Source organism: Trachypithecus francoisi, unplaced genomic scaffold, assembly GCF_009764315.1.
Source record: "Trachypithecus francoisi isolate TF-2019V2 unplaced genomic scaffold, Tfra_2.0 Lachesis_group12, whole genome shotgun sequence".
NCBI lineage: Eukaryota > Metazoa > Chordata > Mammalia > Primates > Cercopithecidae > Trachypithecus > Trachypithecus francoisi.
In genome coordinates, this window is record NW_022681457.1 from 5,984,236 (window position 1) to 5,991,480 (window position 7,245).

The window sequence follows — 7,245 nt, forward strand, 5'->3', positions numbered from 1 at the left end:
GTGACATCCAAATAAATACAACCTCTAAGTAAAAATCAAAGGCTGGGCTGACACCTGTAAATCCCAACACTTTGGGAGGCCGAAGTGGGAGGATCGCTTGAAACCAGGAGTTTGAGAGGTCTTGGACAACATAGCGAGACTCCATCTCTACAAAACAAAAAACCAAAACAAAACCAAACTAGTGGGTGTGGTGGTGTGTGCCTACGCAGGAGGCGGAGGTGGGGGGACTGCTGGAGCCCAGGATTTTGAGACTGCAGTGACCTGTGATTGCACCACTGCACTCCATCCAGCTTGGGCAACAAAGCATGATCCTATCTCAAGAATAAACAGGCCAGGTGCGGTGGCTCATTCTTGTAACTGTAGCACTTTGGGAGGCCAAGGTAGGTGGATCGCTTGAGCTCAGGAGTTCAAGACCAGCCTGGGCAACATGACAAAACCCTGTCTCTACAAAAAATACAAAAATTAGCTGGGTGTGGTGATGCACGCCTGTAGTCCTAGCTACTTGGGGGGCTGAGGCAGGAGGATCACTTGAACCCAGAAGGTGGAGGTTGCAGTGAGCCAAGATTGCACCACTGGGCTCCAGCCTGGGTGACAAAGCGAGACCCTGTCTCAAAAATAAAAATAAATATGAATAATTACATAAATATTTAGAGCAAGAAATAAAAATGTCAAAATAAATAAGTAACTAAAAGTAAAAATTGCTTGCTGCTTCTGCAAATACAACTTCAAGCAAGCATCTTGGGCCCTCCCTCTAATTAGGTTACACCCTACCCCTACTGCTGCCTATGTGTGCATTTTGCAGTCATTATCCTACCACAGCACCCCCAGAAATGCCTCCCAGGTTTGCCCAGAGTCCCTTCCTCATGGATTCTTGCATCCCTCCCCGATGGATGTGCGTTTTTATCCAGGGAAGCATGCGTGAGTGTAAACCTACAGACCACTAGTGCAGGTCTGGATGCCAACTCTCACGGCCCGACTCTTGAACCCTACTGGGCCTGCCCAGGGTCCACAGGTAGCCCTGTTCCACAAGGAGAGACATGCTGCGATGCACACACTCAGAGATGGGCACACAGATGGGCTTGCCAGGCTGCCATGACACGTTTCCAAAGAGATGCTCAGATTCCAAGGCTGCCCAGGCATTGAGAGGGAGCCGTAGTGCACTGGTTGTGTGACTTTGGGGGCAGAGCACTGGGATTCAAATCCCAGCGCTGCCCCCATCTCCATGCAACCTTGGAGGGGTTACTTATATTCTCCATGCCTCAGTTTCCCTCTCTGTAAGTGCAGATAACACTACTTTTAAAAATCATATTCTGGCTGGGTGCGGTGGCTTATGCCTGTAATCCCAGCACTTTGGGAGGCCGAGGCTGGCAGATCACCTGAGGTCGGTCGGGAGTTTGAGACCAGCCTGACCAACATGGAGAAACCCCGTCTCTATTAAAAATACAAAAATTAGCCAGGCATGGTGGCACATGCCTGTAACCTCAGCTACTTGGGATGCTGAGGCAGGAGAATCACTTGAACCCAGGAGGTGGAGGTTGCAGTGAGCCAAGATCACACCATTGCACTCCAGCCTGGGCAACAAGAGCAAAACTCTGTCTAAAAAAAAAAAAAAAAAAGAAAGAAAGAACGAGAGAAAGAAAGAAAGAATCATATTCTATCTCATTGAGTTATTTTGAGGGTTAAATTAAATTCATGGAAGGTGCTTAGGAAAAATGGCTAGTGTTCGGTATTGTCATAACTAAAAATGAAATGCATTTGCTCATTTAAACTTTAGCTGGACTTGACAAGTGAGGAAACTGAGGCTCAGCAAGAGAAGTGCCCTGCCCAAGATCACACATCTGGAAAGTGTGAGTGGAAATTAAAAACTATATGGGTCTGGACCAGGTGCAGTGGCTCACACCTGTAGTCCCAGCACTTTGGGAGGCTGAAGGTGGGAGGATCCTGTGAGCTCAGGAGTCGAGACTTGCCTGGACAACATAGTGAGGCCTCATCTCTACGAAAATTACAAAATTTAGCCGGACGTGGTGGCTAAAGCCAGGTGTGGTGTGTGCGCCTGTAGTCCCGCCTACTTGGAAGGCTAAGGCGGAAGATCGCTTGAGCCTAGGAGGTTGAGGCTGCAGTGAGCTATGATTGCACCATTGCACTCCAGCCTGGGCCCTTGTCTCAACACCCCCCCACCCCCACAAAACCCAAACCCCCTCAAAATTCAAATTCACACACACACAGAGATGAGGTAGGGTTCCAGAGACAGGCAGAGAGAAGGGAAGAAAGATAAAGACACGGAGAGCAATGGAGGCACAGAGAGATGGAGACACAGAATCCCAAACCCCAGAGGGAAGAAGAGAGACACACAGAGGAGCAGAGAGAGATGCAGAGGAGGACCTGTAGTCCCACCTGCTTGGGGGGAAGGCTGAGGTGGGAGGATTGCTTGAGCCCCAGAAGTTGAGGCTGTGGGGAAATGGAGGCTGCCCAGAGTCCCACCCTTGTGCTTTCTTGCATCCCCCCAGATGGCTGTGCCTTTACATCCAGGCTGGAGTGCAGTGAGACATGATTGTGCCATTGCACTCCAGTCAGAGTGAGACCTTGTCTCAAAACACAAAAAGAAAAAAACAAAAAACGGAGTGGATCTGAATCCAGAGCCCTTGCCTTTAGCCACCATGCTGTTTGCATCTAGGACCCATTGGAGGACTTGTTTGCTACTGCTGCTAGGAGGATAGAACAGTATAAAGAGCACCGGACACGGAGCCAGGAGACAGAGATAGAATCTTCCATATTCATTCAACTCAATTCATGCAGTCATTTGAGAAATACTTTCTGAGTACCTAATGTGTGCCAGGCATTTTTTTTTTTTTTTTTTTTTTTTTTTTTTTTTTTTTTAGGCACCAGGGATTCAGCTGGGAACAAAATAGACTAAAATTCCAGGGTTGGAAGAGCTCATGGTCTAGTGGAAGAGACAGAAAATAATCAAAATAACTACATATACTAGGATCCTCATACTAGGATCAATGCTAAGAAGGAACATCCATTGAGTTGTGTGTTTGGGAGAGATCAGGGAAGCTCCTGAGCAAGTGACTTTTCAGCTAAGCTCAGAAGGATGAGTGGGCATAAGCCAGGTGGTGAAGATGAGGGAGGGAAGGGGAAATGCTCCAGGGAGAAGGAACAGCCCATGTAAGACCTGGGGGCAGGAGGGAGTTTGGCACCTTGAGGACTGCCGAGCACACAAGCTCTGTAGGAGTAGCACTTTGTTTTGTTCATAGCTGTCTTCCAGCTGCCTGGCACAGTACCTGGCACATGGTAGGCACTCAATACATATTGGTTGGTTGAATGAATCAATGAACATGTGAATGGGTAAGTGGAGGAATGTATGAATCTATGATGTATTGATAGATGGGTGCATGACTGGATAGATGCTAGAAGGATAGATGAAGGGATGGACGGATAGGTGGATGAGTGAATGGCTGGATGGATAAGACGGATGTTGGAGGAATAGATGAAGGAATGGATAGATGAAAGAGTGGATGGTTGGGTGGATACATGGATGATTGGATGGATAGATGAAGAGTTAGAGTGAGAGTGGATAGATGGATGCTGCAGAAATAGATGAAGGGATAGATTAGTGAATGGCTGGATGGATAGAGGATAGATAGACTGGTGGATAGATGGATGGATATTGGAGAAATAGATGAAGGGATGGATGAGTGGATGAGTGGATGGTTGGATGGGATGGATGGAAGCTGCAGAAATGGATGAAGGGGTGAATGAGTAAGTGGCTGAATGGATAGAAGATGGATGGATTGCTGGATGGATGGATGGATGGATGTTGGAGAAATAGATGAAGGAATGGATGGATGAGTAGATGATAGGATGATGGATGGATGCTGCAAGAATAGATAAAGGGATGGATGAATGGAGAGTTGGGTGGATGGATGGATGATTGGATGCGCAGATGGAGAATTAGATAAAGGATGGATGGATTTTGGAGAAATAGATGAAGGAAGGGATGAGTGGATGGTTAGGCAGATGGAGGGATGATTGAATGGATGATTGGATAGATGAAGAGTTAGACAGAGGATGGATGGGTGGATGATGGAGAAATAGATGAAGGGATGGATGGATGGATGACTGATTGAGTGAGTTTTCACAAATATCTACAGATTCACACCCAAATGTGCCTGGAGATAGATGCAGATACACTCAGAGGCATGCACACATGTGTGTAAACACAGACTCACTTGTTCTTCTGGTGCTCCCCCTGGAGAGGGCAAACACAGAGAATGGGGAGGTGGGAGACAAACCCTTTGGCCAGGGCTATTGCCATCCCTGCCGCCACTGTGGTACTGACAGTATTTCTGGAATTGGAGGAAAATGCTGATTCAGGGATGTGTGTCTTAGACTGGGCACCAGGCCAGGAAGTGGGACAGGGATGGTCCAGAGAGATGGAGTGAGTGGCAGAGGGAAGTCAGTCGAGGTAAGGCAGAAAGACAGGCAAGGAGATAGAGAGGTGGAGACACAGAGAAGCAGAGAGATAGGGAAATAGGCAAAGTGATGGAGGCAGAGACAGAGATATAGAGAGAAAGGGAAGGAAAGAGAGATGCAGACAGAGAAACAGAGATGGGGAAATAGAGTGATGGAGACAGAGGCAGATGTACAGAGAGAAAGACAGGGAGAGAAAGATGGAGATACAGAGACATACAGAAATCGATAAAGATGCAGACAGTGAGAGACAGAGATACAGGAGTACAGAAACATGTGATACAGGAATTCAAATTCAGACACACTGTAGTCTCAGCACTTTGGGAGGCTGAGGCAGGTAGATAGCTTGAGCTCAAGAGTTCAAGACCAACCTGGACAACATGGTGAAATTTCAGCTTTACCAAAAAAATACAAAAATTAGCCAGGTGTGGTGTGTGCGCCTGTAGTCCCGCCTACTTGGAAGGCTAAGGCGGAAGATCGCTTGAGCCTAGGAGGTTGAGGCTGCAGTGAGCTATGATTGCACCATTGCACTCCAGCCTGGGCCCTTGTCTCAACACCCCCCCACCCCCACAAAACCCAAACCCCCTCAAAATTCAAATTCACACACACACAGAGATGAGGTAGGGTTCCAGAGACAGGCAGAGAGAAGGGAAGAAAGATAAAGACACGGAGAGCAATGGAGGCACAGAGAGATGGAGACACAGAGTCCCAAACCCCAGAGGGAAGAAGAGAGACACACAGAGGAGCAGAGAGAGATGCAGAGGAGGAGAGACAAAGACATTCAGCCAAAGCTGGATGCAGACTCAGAGGACTCGAAAGGAAATGACCTCCTTTTGGGTGCCTCCTTGGTGCCTGGCTCAGATTTGGGGGTGCTGCTGTACCTTGCTTCATTTAAGCACCAACAGCCCTTGAAGGTAGCATTGGTAGAATGATGGAGGAAGGCAAGATGTAAGGAAGACGAGGCTCAGAGAGGGGAAGACATTTGCCTGACATTGCACAGCCTGGGAGCAGCATTTGATGCTGGTCTGTTTGATGCCAGAGCCCATGTTCTCTTCTTCACCTTATGTTGGCTCATGAAGACCGGGAGGGACAGGGCAGATGGGGTTAAGGGGCTACTGAGTGTGGGTCCCAGAAATAGTGGGAAATAATCATGTATTCATTCAACTCATGTGTCCTGGACTTCCCAGAAGCCTAGCCCTGTGTGGGGTGATGCTGGAGAGCCAGAGATGAGTCAGGAAACAAATTTCTGAGCAAGATGCATGGGGTGGGGGGCAGTGTTCAGAGGTCTGGAGAAGGAGCAGATAAAAAACAGGCAGAGGGAGGAGAGAGAAAACACAACTGGTAGGAGGATGAGTCAGAGAGGGCTTCCTGGAGGAGGGGGCACTTGAGCTTCTTATTAAAAGATGAGGGCATTTGGGGACATGGGGAAAGGTTGGAAGAGCATTCCAGGCAGAAGACACAGCGTATGGAAAGAGTGGAGACAGAATAAGGTGGGATGTGCGGGAGGGATTATTTATGTAAAATAATTAATAAAGGGTAGCTGGAGGATGTTTGGAGGGGTGAGGTCGGGAGAGGGAGGTGAGGCTAGATCATGCAGCTCTTTCAGTCCAGGTGAGAGGCTGAAAGTTTGTCCAAGGCACTGGGGAGCCCTGGCAGGGCTGTGAGCAGGGCAGGGGCAGGTCAGTGCTGGGCACAGAAAGACCCCTCTGGAGCCTTACCTGTGGGAAGAGGAGTGAGGACGAGAGAATGGAGGATGGGGCGGCAAGGAGGCTGGGCCAGGCATGGTGGCTCACATCTGTAATCCTAGGACTTTGGGAGGCTGAGGTGGGAGGATCGCTTGAGCCCCAGAGTTTGAGACCAGCTGGGGCAACATGGTGAGACTCCATCTTAAAAATAAATAGCTGGGCGAAGTGGTGTGGGCCTGTGGTCCCCGTTACTCAGGAGACAGGCCAAAGGATTGCTTGAGCCTGGGAGGTCAAGGCTGTTATCATACCGCTGCACTCCAGACTGGGGGACACAGTGAGACCCTGTCTCAAAAACAAGCCAACAAAAAAGGAGGCTGGGGCAAGGGTCCCAGCAGGAGAGGATGAGGTCTGAATGGCTGCTAGAGCTATGGTAGTAGAGGGGAGAGGAAGGAGCAGAGAGAGGTGAGAGGCAAAAGGAATGGAACTTGGAGACAGATAGGCTGTGAGGGTCAGATGTGCCTGCGGCCAAGACAATCAAAAATGTCCTCCATCCCGCTGAGATAAAATTGCCGGCTGGAAATGGAAGACAGGTTGATGGCACAGAAAGAGATGTGAAGATGCCAGGAGGGGGTCTTCTAGCAGTTCAGGGGCCCCAGAACTGAGTAAGACTATTTCAGTCTGGACTGTTTTAATCACCAATAACGGAATCTCAAATCAAATTTACCTAAGCATAAAAGGAAGTTTATTGGGTGGATGAGGGCTTCAGGCATTGCTGGATCCAGGTGTTCCAATCATCTCCAGGAATCCAACTGTCTGTACCTTTGGGCTATGCTTCCCTCGTGTTGTCTTTGCTCTCAGGCAAGTTATCTCCCTGCATGGTGATGTAGTGGCGCTGGGAGCTCCAACCCCGGTTCTGACCAGCCCCAAAACCACAGTGGAAAAAGCCTGTTTTCTAACAGGTCCAGCAAAAGTCCAAAGGTTGACTTCGTAGCCTAGATTGGTTCTTTTTTTTTTTGAGATGGAGTTTCGCTCTGTTGCCCAGGCTGGAGTGCAGTGGTGCAATCTTGGCTCACTGCAAGCTTCGCCT